Consider the following 19458-nt stretch of genomic DNA (forward strand, 5'->3'; position numbering starts at 1 on the left):
AAAGAGTTGGACACGACTGAGCGATTGAACTGACTGAACTGACTGAACATCCCATTATTAATTTCTGATTTAATTCCATTATAGTTAGAGAATATATTTTGTGTGATTTCAGTTGCCTTGAATTTGTTAACATTTTGTTTTATGTTCTGAATACAGCCTATCTTAAGGTATGTTCCATATGCACTTGAAAGGAACATGTAGTCTATCATTGTTGGATGGAAGAAGAAGTGAGCTCACTTAGTCGTGTCTGACTGTTTGCAACACCATGGACTGTAGCCCACCAGGCTCCTCCATCCCTGGGATTCTCCAGGCAAGAATACTGGAATGGGTCGCCATTTCCTTCTCCAGAGGAACTTCCCTACCTAGGGATAGAACCCAGGTCTCCTGCATTGCAGGCAGGCGCTTTACCCTCTGAGCCACCGGGGAAGCTGTTGGATGGAGTGTTTTATAAATGTCAAATTAAGTTGATTGATTGTATTGCTGATGTCTTCTACATTCCTTCTGAGTATCTGTTCTCTTCTTTCATTGATTATTGAGAATAGAGTACTAAGGTCTCCAATATTATTTCAGTTTGTCTGTTCCTCCCTTCAATTCTATAAGTTTTTGATTTGTATATTTTGATGCTCTATTATTAAATGAATATACATTTAGGATTAAGTTTTCCTAGTGAAGTTTTCTTCTTTATTCTGATAATATTTTGTTTTTCTGAAGTCTATTTTTTTCTATTTATGTATGACTTTAGTTTTCACATGGTTTATATCCTCCCACCCTTTTATTTTTAACTTACTTATGTGTTTATGTGTTTAATACATAAATTAATTTATTAGTTTTTGACAGCACTGGCTCTTTCTTGCTGCATTCGCACTTTCTTTAGTTGCAGTGAGTGAGGACTGCTCTCTAGTTGTGGTGCACAAACTTCTTACTGTGGTGGCTTCTCTTGTCATAGAACATGGGATTTAGGGTGTTCAGGCTTCAGTAGTTGTGGCTTGTGGGCTCTATAGTGCAGGCTCAGTAATTGTGGTGCACAGGCTTAGTTGCCCTGAAGCTTGTGGAATCTTCTTGGACCAGGGATCCAACCTGCATCCCCTGTATTGGCATACAGATTCTTAACCACTGGACCACAAGGGAAGTCCTGTGTTTATGTTTAATGTGAGTTTCTTATAGACAATAGAGTTGGCTGTTGCTTTTTAAACTAATCTAACAATGTTAGTATTTAAATTGCTATGTATTTTGGCATTCTATGTAACAATTGATGTTTTAGATTAACCTACCATTTCGTTAGTTATCTTTTATTGTTTCATCTGTTTTTGATTCCTCTCTTGCTTTCTTATATATTATTTATTTGTATGATGATTCCATTTTGTCTATACAATTGGCTTATTATTTACCTCTTCATTTTTTTCCCATAGTTGTTCTCGGGTTTATATTTTTTATTAGTCATAATCTGTGTTCATGTAATCTTTGCTTCTCCATATATATGTAAGAAACATAATGTTATACTTCCAATTCTTCCCTCTCATCCTTTGGGTTGGTGTTATAATTTTAATTTCACATATGCTATAATAACAAATAATAAGTTGCTACTGTTTTTGTTTTGATGGTTCACTATTTTTTAGATCAATTAAAATTTTTTTTACATTCATTAATGTTATTTCTATAACTGTTCATTTATTTGTGTAGCTCCAAATTCTGTCTGTTGATATAGTTCTTTTAACTAGGGAACTTCTTTTAATGTTCTTGTAGTACAAGTGTGCTGGTAACAAATTCTCTCAGCTTTTGAGTATCTAAAAAAAAATCTGTATTTTTACCTTTATTTGCTTAATTTTGGCCACACCGTGTGGCATGCAGGATCTCCAGCTTAATCTTCCAGTCTCTGATTGTACCTATGACCTTCGGGTTAAGGCATTTGTCTCTAAGTTGTAATATTAATGTATGCATGCCTTTTATGTGTGTTTACCATTTGCTAATCTGGTTTCAGGTCATAGAATTTTTTTCTTCCCTTGGGAGATTTCTTACTTCTTCAGAGTCTATCAATATAATATGTTTTATGCAGCATCTAGTTGTTTGGTAACAAATGAGACCTTTCAGAATATTTAGCCTATCAAATCTCAAAGAGCACAGGTCTTCAACAATGTGTTTTGTAATCTTTTCATATCTGCTTACATAGATATACTTCTATCTTTCTAATGTTTGCATGGTATTATATTTTAAAGGTGTAACATATTTTAAATTTATACTCTCTACTTAGAGGCATAAAGACTATTTCGAGTTGTTAGCTGTTTCACATGGTATGCAATGAACATCACTGTGCTTAAATCTCTGTAAACTTGTATCAGTATATACTTAGAGGATACATTTCTAAAAGTGGAATTGCTGGGTGAAAGTCATTTTGAAGGCTTTTGGTAAATATTTTCTAGAAAATTTAAATGTTATTAAAAATATATAGGTTGTTTCTTATATGGTCAGTATTTCCCCTTCAATAATAGTAAAATCTTGTCTATATATGGAACATTTTGTAAAAAGGCAAGTTGTGTAAAACGAGTTTAGTAACTGGGTCCCAGTGTTGGCTATGCCATGAATTTAATTTGACTTGGATAAGTTAGTTGAGTTTCTTAGTTCTTTATATCTTTATATATAAACTGAAGACTATTAAACTAGAGCAGGGATTATTGAATTTTATTTCAAAGATGAGCTGATGACCCCGATGGGTCATGCTTTGGAATCCCTACGTGCTTCGGGGAAGAAAGGCAAGCATTTACCTTTTTTGGTTGTTTTAATATCTGTTCAGTTCAGTCGCTCAGTTGTGTCCGACTCTTTGCAACCCCATGAATCACAGCATGCCAGGCCTCCCTGTCTATCACCATCTCCCAGAGTTCACTCAAACTCACGTCCATCAAGTCGGTGATGCCATCCAGCCATCTCATCCTCTGTCGTCCCCTTCTCCTCCTGCCCCCAATCCCTCCCAGCATCAGAGTCTTTTCCAATGAGTCAACTCTTCGCATGAGGTGCCCAAAGTATTGGAGTTTCAGCTTTAGCATCATTCCTTCCAAAGAACACCCAGGGCTGATCTCCTTTAGAATGGACTGGTTGGATCTCCTTGCAGTCCAAGGGACTCTCCAGAGTCTTCTCCAACACCACAGTTCAAAAGCATCAATTCTTTGGTGCTCAGCTTTCTTCACAGTCCAACTCTTGCATCCATTCATGACCACTGGAAAAACCATAGCCTTGACTAGACGGACCTTTGTTGGCAAAGTAATGTCTCTGCTTTTCAATATACTATCTAGGTTGGTCATAACTTTTCTTCCAAGGAGTAAGTGTCTTTTAATTTCATGGCTGCAGTCACCATCTTCAGTGATTTTGGAGCCCATAACAGTAAAGTCTGACACTGTTTCCACTGTTTCCCCATCTATTTCCCATGAAGTGATGGGACCAGAGGCCATGATCTTAGTTTTCTCAATGTTGAGCTTTAAGATGACTTTTTCGTTCTCCTCTTTCACTTTCATCATGAGGCTTTTTAGTTCGTCTTCACTTTCTGCCATAAGGGTGGAGTCATCTGCATATCTGAGGTTACTGATATTTCTTTTGACAATCTTGTTTCCAGCTTGTGCTTCTTCCAGTCCAGCGTTTCTCATGATGTACTCTGCATAGAAGTTAAATAAGCAGGGTGACAATATACAGCCTTGACGTACTCCTTTTCCTATTTGGAACCAGTCTGTTGTTCCATGTCCAGTCCTAACTGTTGCTTCCGGACTTGCATATAGGTTTCTCAAGAGGCAGGTCAGGTGGTCTGGTATTCCCATCTCTTGAAGAATTTTCCACAGTTTATTGTGATCCACACAGTCAAAGGCTTTGGCATAGTCAATAAAGCAGAAAGAGATGTTTTCTGGAACTCTCTTGCTTTTTCGATGACCTATCATTTTAATATGATAAGTATTAAAACTAGAGAAGATTTTGTTTAAAAAAAGTTTCACAATTAAAACTAGTTTAAAATCCCTCTGCCTAGATGGATCATCTAAAGTCATTTCTAGTTTCAAAATTTTGTAACTTATGATTCTGTGCATACCTATGAATTACTTTTCCAGTATTTAAACTACAATTATGGCTCCTGCTATTTTCTCTTCATTTAATGCAAAAATAAATGCAGTTATTAAAAAATAATAACATGAGGTTTCCTCCTCTAATTTCTTCTATTTCTCTTTCAAATTGAGAATGTTTCATTCAACTACATTTTTTTTCAGAGAAATGTCAAATTTAGTGTCTTACTTTAATATCCTTCACACTTAGACTGAATTTAGACATATAACACCCTATCTTGGCTTAAAGCTCAACATTCAGAAAACAAAGATCATGGCATCTGGTCCCATCACTTCATGGGAAATAGATGGGGAAACAGTGGAAACAGTGTCAGACTCTATTTTTTTGGGCTCCAAAATCACTGCAGATGGTGACTCCAGCCATTAAATTAAAAGACACTTACTCCTTGAAAGAAAATTTATGACCAACCTAGATAGCATATTGAAAAGCAGAGACATTACTTTGCCAACAAAAGTCTGTCTAGTCAAGGCTATGGTTTTCCTGTGGTCATGAATGGATGCGAGAGTTGGACTATGAAGAAGGCTGAGCACCGAAGCATTGATGCTTTTGAGCTGTGGTGTTGGAGAAGACTCTGGAGAGTCCCTTGGACTGCAAGGAGATCCAACCAGTCCATTCTAAAGGAGATCAGCCCTGGGTGTTCTTTGGAAGGAATGATGCTAAAGCTGAAACTCCACTGGGCACCTCATGCGAAGAGTTGACTCATTGGAAAAGACTCTGGTGCTGGGAGGGATTGGGGGCAGGAGGAGAAGGGGATGACAGAGGATGAGATCACTGTATGGCATCACTGATTCGATGGACATGAGTCTAAGTAAACTCTGGGCGATGGTGATGGACAGGGAGGCCTGGTGTGCTGCGATTCATGGGGTCGCAAAGAATCGGACATGGCTGAGCGACTGAACTGAACTGAACTGAACTGATCATGTCTTTTAAAATTTTCTTTGGAGTATATCCATAGCTCATGAGTTGGTTGCTTTCTAATAGAGCGCTTCATTGATTTCCAAGCCCCAGCATATTCTCTTATAGTTAGTATTGAATGCAACTGTCACATTTTTTTTTTGTCTGAACATTACTTCCACCATAATAAGATTTTTTTTTAAACATTTTTGTGGGAAACTCTAATTACCTTAGATAAAAGAACAAAACTGTTGGTTGAAATCTCTTAATCAGGCTTTCTTAAAATAGCCATTGAGGCAAACTGACTCACTCTCCCATGTGCCTGATTATCATCCATCTTCAGAATTTTTAAAATTCACTCATTTTACATCTATGTTAAGAACGTCTATACCTCTAGAAGTTCCACTTTTCACAGTACTAAAATGTGACTTTCTCTAAGAAGTTTTGTCCTATGAACTAGGGAGGAAAGATTCTTCTTTCTCTCATTTCAGGCAAAGTACTTGTACTTTTTCTGTAATGAGGAAACTGATTTTATTGAAATAGTCTTCAGTAAGGCTGAATTTGTAAGAATTTTACTCATATTGGGCTGAAGTTTGCACATGTTATGTCTAAAAAATATTCATCAGGGAAATAAGTATAATTCAGATTGTAGGATATGCAATATGCAATAAACACATGTGAGTGCGTGTATACATCCCCCCCTCCCAACAGACATCAAATTGTGAAAAGTCTTTAAGTTTGGTAATTCTTATTTCTACCTTAGATGAGAATATGTTAAAATAAGAGAATATTTCAGCATGTTCTCTGTAATTTAAAGTGATTTTCCCTTGATCTGTACAGTGCTATATTATATGAGCTTATTAACTAGCGAAAAATTTAGGTAACTTACAATATGGATGGTATAATGAACTTCCCAGCTCTCCCTTTAGGGTCAAGACACTCAATCCCGAGCAGTTAGGAGTGTTGCTGACTGACAGGTCTCAAGTGAGTCCCTCTTTTGAAATGCTTCTGCTAAAGATTGTAATCTTTACCACAATCACATCCCATCTTTGTGAGCAACCTGCACCCAGTACCTACTCCAGTGGAAGTATAAAATCTTTGCTCTCTTGCCTTAACTGGGTTAACTCTGATGGGCCATTATAGCTCCACAGCTCATGATAGAATTGGAAAAGGCCAATATTTGGTGAATGAATAAATAATTAAATATGTGAAAAGAGGAAAAGAAATTGTCTCAACTGAGTCTTACTAGGGAGTAAGTTTCACACTTGCTCTTGGAAAGGAAGCAGTCACTTGAATGGCAAATAAATTTAAGACTATAAGGAATTACATGAGGTATGAAACTAAGGCTTCTTCAGTATCTTCCCACCAACTCTCATTTTAGAGATTTATTCGTAATGGGAATGTGGCTGAAGTGAGACTGTTGAGTTTATCTTGCCTGCTTCTGAAAAAAGAACTATGCAAGGTAAAACAAAGAAACAACCACCTTTCCCAGCCCCCAACCCCAACAACTGCAACAAAATTGGAAAGTCAAAGAGATGCCTTGCAAAAAAGGATGTCATTTTACACTGATATAGTATTTTCTCAGACTTAAATTATTTTGTTAAATACTGATTTTCTGTGTTTTATATAAAGATCTTTATCAATTTATTAAAGCCTTTCGGGGTTATATAAGAATCTTCTACCTTGAAAAGATTAAAGCAGAGACCTTCCAAATCAGTGAGCAAGAACAACCTCCTGCCACCTACAGAAAATCTTGCTGCCAAGGTAAGAAATGACAGACCTATAATATTTATGCCAAAGATAGCATTTCTTGGGCCCCAAATGATATATCTGGAGACCCTATATTTACTGACTTTGTTTTTATTGCTAAACTATCTTTTATTACAAATAAAGTTCACTTTAGTTCCCCTTCGGATGGAGAAAAACCATTTAAGAAAGCTCTATGCTATCCCTTTTCCTACAGTTATTTCAGTTGCAGGGTTTGGAAATTAATTTTTCTGTAGGTTCAGGAGGAATTTATCAAGAGCCTTTCTACATTTTTTTCTGACCACTATATAAAACATACAAATTCAACTGCTTCTGATGTAGTGGTCTTGGGCCTCTGGATTCCAGTTGGCATTTTGGTGGATGAGGTAGAGGCATTTTTGATTCAGGTCACAAAATTTCAAACAACATGCACTCTATAGCGAGTAACATGTCCTATGATTTGCTTTTATCAACTAATGTTGTTTTCCCCCCTACATGTGGTATCTGATGTATATTGAAATGATTGTTATAGAATCTTAAGGGAGACTTTGGCTAGGTTTTGTCCTTTGACAACCTTTTCTCAATGAAATAGGGTCTAGGAGACTGGATAAAGGCTTTCCTCTAACAGAATTACCTTGGAAGCAGAGAATAGGGAGAAATGCCCCAGGAAGCTGAGTATTCATGATGGACAGAAAGGAGACCAGGCACCTGAAGTAGGTGGGTCCTTGATTAGGGGAATACCCTATTTATAGGGAGGGAATCCCTTAGCAGTTCTTAGGATTTCATTATCTCTTTCTCTGCTGAGTTATTTTTGACAATAGAGTCTGTAACCTTGGAATATATTCTCTTTGTTGACTGAAAAGCTTTACTATATTTTTTCCACCTTAGAGTCAAAATAATTTTGTATTAAAAAACCATGAGCTTAATGACATATAGCCAGTCATTTTAAAACCAAAAATGCTGACAGAATTTGGACTTACATTTTTTTTCCCTTTGAAAGATGTTGCAAAACTAAAACAACAACAACAAGAAAAAGAATGTTTGTTATTTGGTTTCTGTTCATAGACACAAACTTTCATAGTATAATTTTATATATATATATATAAATATATATAAATACATATGTGCAAAGAGATGAATCCAACTATTCCTTGAATAGTCAGCTTGTGATAGAAACCCTCTTCTTTACTTAAAAAGCCAAAATCATTTCTCACAGAAATTTTGTTATTAATTTGTGTTGAGGTAATAATCTTCCTTTAAAAAATAGAGTGAGTCAAAAGAGATAAATTTGACATTTTAGAAAGGTAAAATCTTGATTTAACTGCAGACGAGGACTTTGGTTACTGAGGGACATCGTTTTCTCTTTTAATTAATTCCTTTTCCTGACATTTCTCCCATCATGAGGCAAATTTGTTTGTGGTGCTTAACCTTTAAGTATTATATCAGTTTTCACTGAAGTCATGCAGTGACCAAAAGTAAATGTAAGACAAGAATAGATTTTTTTTTTAAAGGCAAAAATGCCTCAAACTAAGTTTGCAGTGATAGTTGTATCTTAAAGGAGTCTCTGTATTGGACATACATTCTGCTAGTCTAGATTGGGAATCAGGTGGCGCATTCCAATAAACCTCAAATAATCTCAAGTGGGTAGTAATCTTCTCTCTTCATATATATATGACAGAATCATTTTGCTATACAATAGAAATAAACACAACAATGTAAATCAACTATATTTCAGTTTTTAAAAAGTGTGTCAAAATGCCTATAGAAAAATAAGGGATATAAAAAATGATAAAAGATTAAAGAAGATTATTACCTACTGGCCTGTTGGCCATCAGCATGACATACTTACTATACATCCGTTGAAGAAGCATCCAAGTAAACCAGAGTTGTGTTATTGAATGTGAAGAAAGTGAAAGCGAAAGTCGCTCAGTCGTGTCTGACTCTTTGTTGACCCCATGGACTATGCAGTCCATGGAATTCTCCAGGCGAGAATACTGGTGTGAGTAGCCTATCCCTTTTTCAGCAGATCTTCCTGACCCAGGAACCTAACTAGGGTCTCCTGCATTGCCAACTGAGCTATCAAGGAAGCCATCAGGGAATTCAGTTGAGCATATAAGTTGATTGATCCTTCTACCTTCTATTTCTTATATGTTTTCATTCTAACTCAATATATGAAAAGAAAGAAGAAGAAGCTCCTAAGCTAGTGCCCTGCCTTCTGATGTGCTCCTTTTTTAGCTTGGGGCAAAGACAGAGTTAGGCAGAGTTGGCACTAAATGTTATGTCACTAACTAGCTATGTTACTCCGACCGAAGTCCATAACTTCTCGGAAAGTAGGGATGGGAACATAATTTGTTCCTCATCTATGAAAATGGGAAGTACACCTTTATCATGTAAATTTAAAGAGGAAGCTCATGTACAGATTGGATGATTATTCTTATTTTTTGTTGGCCATTAGCCAGAAGTTATATGCACATGCATATATGGCATTCAGAATTGAAATCAAATGATAAGAAAACTCCCCTACAGATGTTCCTAAAAGGAAAGGGCAGATTTTCTCTTTCTGGTGTGGTTTAGAACCAATTCTACTTGAAGGCAGAAGAGTGAGCTGGAACAATCTCTTATCCTTTATAGTCTAATTAACCTGCCTATTTCATTTGCTTCCTTTTGGCACAAATAGTAACTCCCTCAACATGTTGAATTTAAGGGGAAAAGCCCACCACGCTGGTGCCGAATGTTAGTTAAGTGCTGATTAAGTGAGTTCTGAATGTATGTATGGCTTGACAAAAATTATTTATTCAGTCAGGGAAGAAACTAATTCACACAGCAGTGCCCTAATTGGCATCAGAGAGGCATTTCCATAATGCCCTTAGGAAAAGCAGGAAGTTGATTAAATAGAAAAAATGCACATGGAAATAGGAGAACAAAATGTGCATAGAAGAATAAAAATGCAGTTGTTAAATAATCGCCCTCGTGATATTTTTTGCCAGAGAAGTTACCTTTGATTTAATGCAGGAGAGAGCACCTGGGAAAATTTCAAATTGGAGTCCCTCCCAGTCCTCCCCTCCTTATACTAAGAATCCATGGCCCAGAATTCAAATACTAAATCTAAGAGAGGCAGGTAAAAAGAACAGTGGAAAACAGATGGCAGCAGTTACAACTAGCAAATTCCCAGTTGGTGGCTCTCACATTTAGAAGCGGGCATCTGTTCTTCTTCCCCACTGCAAAGTGGTTTTAACTTAGAGGTGTTAAAAATATCTAAGTTGCTGTTTTATTCATTTTTGCTATTTACTGACTTTAATGACTTACAGTATATCCAATGAAAAGTACAATGTTTACCCAAGCGGCAAGAGACTCAAAACAGAAATATGGGATGCTGTTAAAAAACCTTGTGGTCTACCAAACAGTATGTATGTTTTTATAGGTGTACCTTGCTTTGTGAAATAGGGGGTGCCTTCACCTTTGTGTAAATTGAAATATGCTTTTCAATACACCTGGAGCACTTGCTAGTCAAAGATTCCTAAGCGAGTCTCAACCTCTCTGGGCCTCAGTTTCCTTCTCCACAAATAAGGAAGAACAATGCCCATTTTGTTATTCTGTTGTGCAGGTTTGTTGTGAATATTAGAGACAGTGTCAGTAAACTGTGTTCAAAGACTTAAATCTTGTAGATATTTAATAAATGATAATGCATTTTATTATTTATGAGAATTCCCATTTTGAGATACATATCCATCCACAAAAAATTGAAAATGTCAGGTGTGCCTATATTCATGAGTAAGAAAACCTCAAAAATGAGAGAAAAGAGGTATTTTTTCTAATTATGAATAAAATGTCAATAGCCTCTCATTTTTATGTTGTTGTAAAGATGGCTTTCCTGTAACTATTTATAATAGTTCCAGGAAGAGAGTTCTATTGAACTGAATATCATTAATATAGTACCTGACATTGAGTAGATGATCAATAGGTATTTATTGACCACTGGCTAACTCATATTTCATTTTCTTTCCTTTCTTTGCTCTAAAAATAATTTTATTCATTGTAGAAAATTTAGAAACATAAAAACATAAAGAAGAAATTAAAAAAAATCTCAGAATCCTTAGACATAATTTTTAAACTGTGTGTCTTATGTCACCACATTGAGAAAGCACTGGTAATAAGATTAATTTATTAATATTTTTCTTTTCTCTTAAAACTTATATTGAGTAATGAATCTATATATAAAGAAAGGGTTTGTAATCACTGATTCTAATCTCACAAATTCTATTCTAATCTCACACTCTGAATATTCTTTTTTCAGTGAGGCAGTGTTAATAATAATCACCTACATTTACTGACCTATTGTTATGTACCAGGTAATATATATTTAAACCTCAGAACAGCCCTAGATATGTGACACTATTATGTGTAAGTGAGGAAATCACAGCATTCAATATTAAGGAATATGCCCAAGAGCTCGTGGTAGAGTTAGGATTAAGGTAAAAATGAGATCAGATTCTATAAGGTGCCCTGAATTATTCTGCTTCTCTTTTTTTGTCTAGAAACTGAATTTTTTAATGTCATAATTTTGTTTTTTAAACTGAAGTGTAGTTGATTTTCAATGTTATATTAGTTTCAGGTTTTACAGCATAGTAATTCATTATAGATTATATTCTATTGAAAATTATTATAAAATATTGGTTATGTTCCCTGAAATAAACATTACATCTTTGTTTGCTTATTTATTCTATACCTAGTAGTTTTTATTCCCTGGTGGCTCAGACAGTACAGTGTCTGCCTACTATGCAAGAGACCCAGATTCAATCCCTGAGTCGGGAAGATGCCCCGGAGAAGGAAATGGCAACCCACTCCAGTACTCTTGCCTGGAAAATCCCATGGATGGAGGAGTATGGTGGGCTACAGTCCATGGGGTTGCCAAGAGTTGGACACGACTGAGTGACTCACTTTTTTTTTTCACTTTTTATTCTTTTTTGTGTAGTGGTAGGAGCCCAGATTTTGGAATCAGATATGTTGGGGAGGGGTACATTTATTCCCCATGCAATTGTGTCCTCTCACATGGAGAGAGTCTTACTTCTGATCACTTTCTATCTCATAATTCTCTTCTCTGCATGATAAAGAGACTGACATCTGTTTGTAAGGAGGTTTAAGCTGGTCATCATGGCATTAGACCTTTCTTCTTGATTCTTTGTTTGGTATCTACCAAATGGAAAGAACATGCTTTCTCAGCTGTTCCTTGGGAGTGCAGGTTCTACCTCTGTGAGTGAGTACAACCGATAATTTTTTATAGGCAGGGGAGGTAAATTCAATTCAGGGATGATTAAGACAGCCTGTTTCTTTGTATCTGAGTTACCTTCTATTTAGCTGTTTGTCAGGAATCCATCGTTTTGACTGATGGTTATCTTTGAATTTGTTATGCACTTAGGCATGGAAGGAAGGATTAAAAAAACATTTATTTATTCCTATATTTCACAGTGTTGGGTCTTAGTTGCCACATGCTGGATCTTTCATTGCAATGCTGGACTCTCTAGTTGCCATGGGGTGTGTTCAGTCATTCAGTTGTGTCCGACTCTTTACAACCCCATGGACTGTAGCACACCAGGCTTCCCTGTCCTTTACCATCTCCTGGAGCTTGCTCAAACTCATGTCCATTGAGTTAGTGATGCCATCCAATCATCTTACCTCTGTCATCCCCTTCTCCTCCTGCCTTCAATATTTCCCAGCATCAGGGTCTTTTCCAATGAGTTGGCTCTTTGCATCAGGTGGCCAGAGTATTGGAGCTGCAGCTTCAGCATCAGTCCTTCCAATGAATATTCTGGGTTGATTTCCTTTAGGTGCATGGGGGAGAGAGGTGGGGCTTAATTGCTCCTCAGCATGTGGGATCTCAAGTGGCACTAGTGGTAAAGAATCCGCCTCCAGTGCAAGAGTTGTAAGGGACGTGGGTTTGATCCCTGGGTCAGGAAGATCCCCTGAAGAGGGGCATGGCAGCCCGCTCCAGTATTCTTGCCTGGAGAATCCCTGGACAGAGGGCTATAGTCCACAGGATTGCAAAGAGTTGGACATGACTAAAGCAACTTAGCACATGTGTACACATGTGGGATCTTAGTTCCCTGACCATAAATTGAACTCATGTCCCCTGCATTTTAAGGTGGATTCTTAACCACTGGACCTCTAGGAAATTCCCAAGGATTATATATTGACCTTGCAAAACTCCTAGACTCAGATACTTTTCTAATTGTCAATGTCTTTGTTTATGTGAAACCTTGGGCAGGTGATTTTGGGCTCTAGAATCACTGCAGATGGTGACTGCAACCATGAAATTAAAAGATGCTTGCTCTGTGGAAGAAAAGCTATGACAAACCTAGACAGCATATTAAAAAGCAGAAGCATTACTTTGCCAACAAAGGTCCATCTACTCAAAGCTATGGTTTTTCCAGTAGTCATGTATGGATGTGAGAGTTGGACCATAAAGAAGGCTGAGCACCAAAGAATTGATGCTTTTGAGCTGTGGTGTTGGAGAAGACTTTTGAGAATCCCTTGAACAACAAGGATATCAAATCAGTCAATCCTAAAGGAAATCAACCCTGAATATTCTGGAAGGACTGGATGCACTTCCAGCTGGAATTACTGATGCTGAAGCTCCAATACTTTGGCCACCTGATGCAGGAAACTGAGTCATTGGAGAAGGCCTTGATGCTGGGAAAGATTGATGGCAGGAGGAGAAGGGGATGACAGAGGATGAGATGGTTGTATGGCATCACCGACATGAGTTTGAGCAAGCTCTGGGAGATGGTGAAGGACAGGGCAGCCTGGCGTGCTGCAGTCCATGGGGTCACAAAGAGCTGGGCATGGCTGAGCTACTGAAGAACAACAATGGGCCAGTTACTTCACCACTCCATGCCTCAGAAACTTCAGTTGTAATTCAGGACATAACTTTTCCTCCCTCATTTTTTTTTTTCTAGTCTTAAATCAGTTAAAATGTGTAAAAGTACTGAGAAAAAAGTTTTTTGAAAAGTAAGGAGGGAAAATCAACATGCAGAAGTTTGATTTTAGTTCAGTGGGCTAAAATTTAGAAAGGAGGGGTGTTTCGGGGTACATGGAGTACTTATCATTCCAATCACCCCCTGACCCAGTCCCTATGTTTAGTCCTTAGAACTAAACATAGCTTATGTTACTTTATCTCATCCTCACAAAACACTGTAATACAGAAAATGTTTTCACCATTTTATGATGTGGACACTGAGGCTGAGAGAGGTTATACAACTTATGAAGGATCACGCAGCTGGCAAGAAGAAAGACGCTTTCCATACCAAGTCTGAAGTCCATGTTCCTTCCAGGAAACAGCTCTAATGATTGTAGTGGGACCCGAGGTGGTGCGTATAGAATCAGATCCTCAGATGTCCTGTGAGTATGGGCCATTGTGAAGGAGATCACTGAATGACACAGAAGGATGACTTGAACCAAAAAATAGAGCCCTCATACAGATTGCAGGAGTAAAGGTTTACAAGTTGGCATGAGGATGCTATGGTTTCTTAAAGAGAAATGATTTTTTATCTATCACTTTTCCCTGTTTATAGTTCAGGTTTTAAAATACTGGTTTCTTAATATAGAATCATACAGCTTGTGGTCATGTTCTTACCCTTCAGAATTTCACTACTGTGTGTGTGTGTGTTTTTTTTTTTTTCCACTAAAGTTCCTACTTCATCCAACTAGAGGTCATCTCTTTCTGTACCACCATCCCCATTAATCCTCTCTATGTTTGTCCTCTTTCATTCTCAACCTTGAAAGCAACATGGTTACCACCCAAGGAATAGTAATATGTAGAAAGAAATACACATGACTTAGGGGAAATATTGGTAGTGCATCTGCTCTAAGAGCTACAGAGAGGCTGCATAAAAGGTAACGGATTTGAAGGGAAGAAAACAAAAATCTGTCCCATTAGGGAATTAGACCAAAAGACACTTTATAGAACAAAGTGTGTTTGGCTTATGGTTGTCTTTTAAGGAAAAGGGCATTTTCTCAAGGGACAAACTTGACTTTAGTCATCATTTGAAACAGGTACAGATTATTTTATAAAGTTAATAGAAACTGAAAGCAACATTTGCTGAGTACACTGTGCTGGGTGTTTTGACCCACATTGTCTCAGTTCATCTTCATGATTATTCTGAAAGGTGGAAATGATATCTTTGCATTTACGAAAAGGAAAGTGGGGCTCGAAGTGAACGAGTATTTTGCCCAGGCTCACCCCTCTAGTAATTGCAGGTGCTTGTACTCGTGTCCTCTGTTTTCACAGCCCCTGCTCATTTCACTCTTTCTTGTATAAGCTATTAAATATGAATTAGGGAGTCTTCACTAGAAGGCATTTTCCTCAAAGCAAGTCTAGGAATCCCTTCTCTGCTTGTAAGTAGACACATTAGGATGATCTCCATGTCCATCTATAAATTTTCTATAGTGTGATCAATTCTGAAACTGGCAAGGACAAACTTGGGCAAATAGCTGCTCTTTACAGAAAGTCTGGAATTAGAAAGAGAATGGCTGTGCTGTGTGTCATGAATTTTTCAAGAGAAATGTTGCAGGGGATGGAAGTCTTGATAGATATGAATATTTTTGGGGGGGAAAAGATCCATATGAGAAAATCTTCCAACTTGGCAAAGACTAAAGATGCAGAGTTTCTAGGATCAAAGTGTATTCACAATGTGAAGAACTATCCTCTGACCATCAGACTGGAAGAGGGAGGCTTCTTTAATCTTTTTTCTTTGTTTTATTATTTTTTTTTCTGAGGGGAAATTCCTTTTTCATTTTCTTTTGCTGACTAACTCTTCCCTTTAATCATTTTTATCTCTTGACTCATAGCAATTTCCCCCCTTTCCAATAATAATAAAGACAAATCTTTTTGAGTTTTCATGTCAGGACATTGTTTTTCTCCTGAACTGTGCAGAGGTCAGCACCAGAAAGTCGAAATGAGACTAGCACCAATGCTTGAGCAGAAGCAGGAGTGTTTCATCTCTTTTCTTTCTGTGCATTCTAGAATCACAGAGAATAAAATGTCTTTGGCAACAGGAAAGCAATGTGAATCAATCAAAGATCATTTATAATCTTTATGAACTAGAGAAAAGAAATAGCTTTGGAAAGTTCCTCAGAATCCAGGGAAGTTGGGTAAAGGGAGCCAGAGGTAGTTATTTCTAAATGAAGCTTAAGGTTTTTACTAAAGGACTTTTGTGCTAAAAATTTTTACAAGCTTCATTGACGTCCTAATTTTTAGGATAAATGCCTAAATAAGGGGGTAGGGATTACTGTACAGAGCTCTTTATCTTGGAGTCTAAGGTGGTTGTACACAGTTGATGTCAATGTTCACTTCTGAGTTGTTCTTTTCAAAAAAGCTTCAATTTATCAAAAATAAAATCATCATTATTATCTCATTATAACATGGGCCCTGGATATGAAAAAAATTGATTACCTGATCTTTAGTTCCTTACTCTGTTCTATCTGTCTCTAATTTTGTTGCTTGGGGATTATTGGACTATCAACATTCTTCCTGAATAATCAATCTGGTTAATTTAGCCTATAAACCACTTTCCCCCTTGTGTCTGGTGTAGCATATTGTTTAGTAATGTGCCCAGTAAAGCATAAAAAGTAACTCCCAGAAATGGAAAAAGAAGCAGCACTCAGATTTTGAACTCTGGCATCTTGCACATTTTATCTGTCTTCTGGACTATGTGCTAACCTACTTTTTATTTATTTTGTTTTTAGCCATATGACTAACCTTACCTCATTCTGCTCAGCAGCTGAACAGAATGCACAGTGTTATATTCTGAAGCGCCTACTCATTCTTTATTGCTTTTATGACAAAGCTGTCCCTCCACATGTCTGCTCTGCCCTCTGACCCAAGGCACTTGCATCAAGTAAACATGCCAGATGGTGGAGAAAAGTGATGGGTCAAAGAACAACCCTCGAGGGTCAGAAGTCACCAAATCCTTCTTCAGAAAGCAAACTTAAAAGCAACAATTTCACCAAGTGCTGGGAGTGCTTTCTAGTGGAAACAGAGGTGGGGAGGGTAGACCTTAGTTACATATTTTAATTTCAGTGTCTAATGGTTTTTAGGTACAGTGTCTATTTGGCTAATTTGAAAGTAAGCAATTTATGAGAAAATAAGACAAGTGGCATAGATGGATCAATCTTATACTCAGCAGAGAGCTGCAAGGTGAATAGTTTGTGTGTGGATGAGCATTCTCAGCTCTGGCCAGAAAATTACAGACAGCTTAGATTCCTTTTCCATTTTGGGGGTTATTGTTGAAAGTTGAGGGCAAGGAAATACCATTGTCTAAATACTCTGAACCTCTAAAAAGGCTCTATTTACCCCCTTGAAGTATTCGGATGAGACATTCCTTTTCCTTTCTTTGTTTGGTGTGGTGGTGTGTGAGTGCAGGTGGATGAGTACTTGTGGAGTTACTGTGAATACTTTAAGCACAAGGGATGTGGAGAGCTGTTTTATATTAATGTTTTCAAAAGCAGTTTAACAGAATGCTTATTAGCTATTTGATAGGACTGGCTATTTTCGAAAGAACATTAGAGTAGTAATTACTCTTTGCAAATAAGCTATTAATAGCAATAGATAGGCACTCTAAATTCTGTTGTAGATGATGATGGTATAACGTAGAGTGAAATGTATTAGATTTATACATAGAGTCCTAAAATATTTTTTAAAGTAATTTAAAGCAAACCATCTCTTGAGTTTCTTCTATCAAGAGCATTGAAATACACTCCTGGCCTTAAAATTCTTTCTGGGCTAAGTATTGTCATGTATGACTTTCAGGATGGAGTGTGTCTCTCAATTGCTAAGACATAGTGACTTTTTCCTTTGTGATAAAATGAATTCTCTAGCTAGCGTTCAAGTATAAAATAGCAATTTTAATTGGTATTCCAAACATAGAGGTTATTTCTAAGGCTTAATTTGTGTCTAAGCAATGATATATCATCCATGAAAAGAATGATACTAATACTCTTCAATTATTATCAAATTAACACTTATTAATATCAATTTAATATTAATAACCACCAGTTATTGAGTGGCTACTATGAGCTAGAAACTTGATGAGGCACTTTAAATCCAGTCTAATTTAATTTTCCCAGTTGTAGCAAAAGCAATAGCAACCAATATCTATTAGTGTCTATAAATTACCAATTGCTGAGTTTACTGCTTTTTGTATGTTTTCTCATTAAATCCTCAAAGCAACTCCACAGCATAGGCACAGTTCTTCATGTCATTTTTATAAATAAGAAAATTGAAGTTTAGATATTAAATAACTTGCAAGGTCATACACCTGGTAAGTGGAATACATAGATTGGAACCCAGGGTGCCCTAACGTCAAGGCATGAGTTCTAAATAATGTTTCCAGATATTATTATTATCCAAGCTATATTAGTAAGACCACTGAAATTCAGAGATATTGCATCTGACCGAAGTCACATTGCTATCAAGAGGCAGACTGTTGTTCAGTCACTAAGTCATGTTCCACTCTGTGTCCCAGTAGACAGTAGCCTGCCAGGCTCTTCTGTCCTCCATTATCTCCTGGTACTTAGTCGCTCAGTCATGTCCAACTCTTTGTGATCCCATGGACTCTAGCCCACCAGGCTTCTCTGTCTATGGGGGTACTCCAGGAAAGAATACTGGCATGGGTTGTCATGCCCTCCTCCAGGGGATCTTCCCAACCCAGGGATTGAACCCAGATCTCCTGCATTGCAGGCAGCTTCTTTACCGTCTGAGCCACCAGGGAAGCCCACTCTCTATCTCCTGGAGTTTGCTCAAATTCATGTCCAAGCAAGAGGCAGAGGGGACATGCAAACTCAGGGTTTTCTGACTTACAGGACCACACTAGATACGGTGGAAGCTCTCTCAGTGGATATACTTTCTTTAAAAAATTTTTTTTTAATTTTTACTTTATTTTGCTTTACAATACTGTATTGGTTTTGCCATACATTGACATGAATCCACCATGGGAGTTCCCAATCCTGAACCCCCCTCCCACCTCCCACCCCATATCATCTCTCTGGATCATCCCCGTGCACCAGCCCCAAGCATCCTCAATCCTGCATTAATCATAGACTGGCAGTTCATTTCTTACATGATAGGTTCAATGCCATTCTCCCAAATCATCCCACCCTCTCCCTCTCCCACAGAGTCCAAAAGTCCGTTCTATACATCTGTGTCTCTTTTGTTGTCTCGCATACAGGGTTATCATTACCATCTTTCTAAATTCCATATATATGTGTTAGTATACTGTATTGGTGGTTTTCTTTCTGGCTTACTTCACTCTGTATAATAGACTCTAGTTTCATCCACCTCATTAGAACCGATTCAAATGTATTCTTTTTAATGGCTGAGTAATACTCCATTGTGTATATGTACCACAGCTTTCTTATCCATTCATCTGCTGATGGACATCTAGGTTGATTCCATGTCCTGGCTATTATAAAGAGTGCTGTGATGAACATTGGGGTACACGTGTCTCTTTCAATTCTGGTTTCCTTGGTGTGTATGCCCAGCAGTGGGATTGCTGGGTCATAAGGCAGTTCTATTTCCAGTTTTTTAAGGAATTTCCACACTGTTCTCCATAGTGGCTGTACTAGTTTGCATTCCCACCAACATTGTAAGAGGGTTCCCTTTTCTCCACATGCTCTCCAGCATTTATTGCTTGTAGACTTTTGGATCGCAGCCATTCTGACTGGTGTGAA

This window comes from Ovis aries, chromosome 2 (genome assembly GCF_016772045.2).
Source record: "Ovis aries strain OAR_USU_Benz2616 breed Rambouillet chromosome 2, ARS-UI_Ramb_v3.0, whole genome shotgun sequence".
Lineage (NCBI taxonomy): Eukaryota > Metazoa > Chordata > Mammalia > Artiodactyla > Bovidae > Ovis > Ovis aries.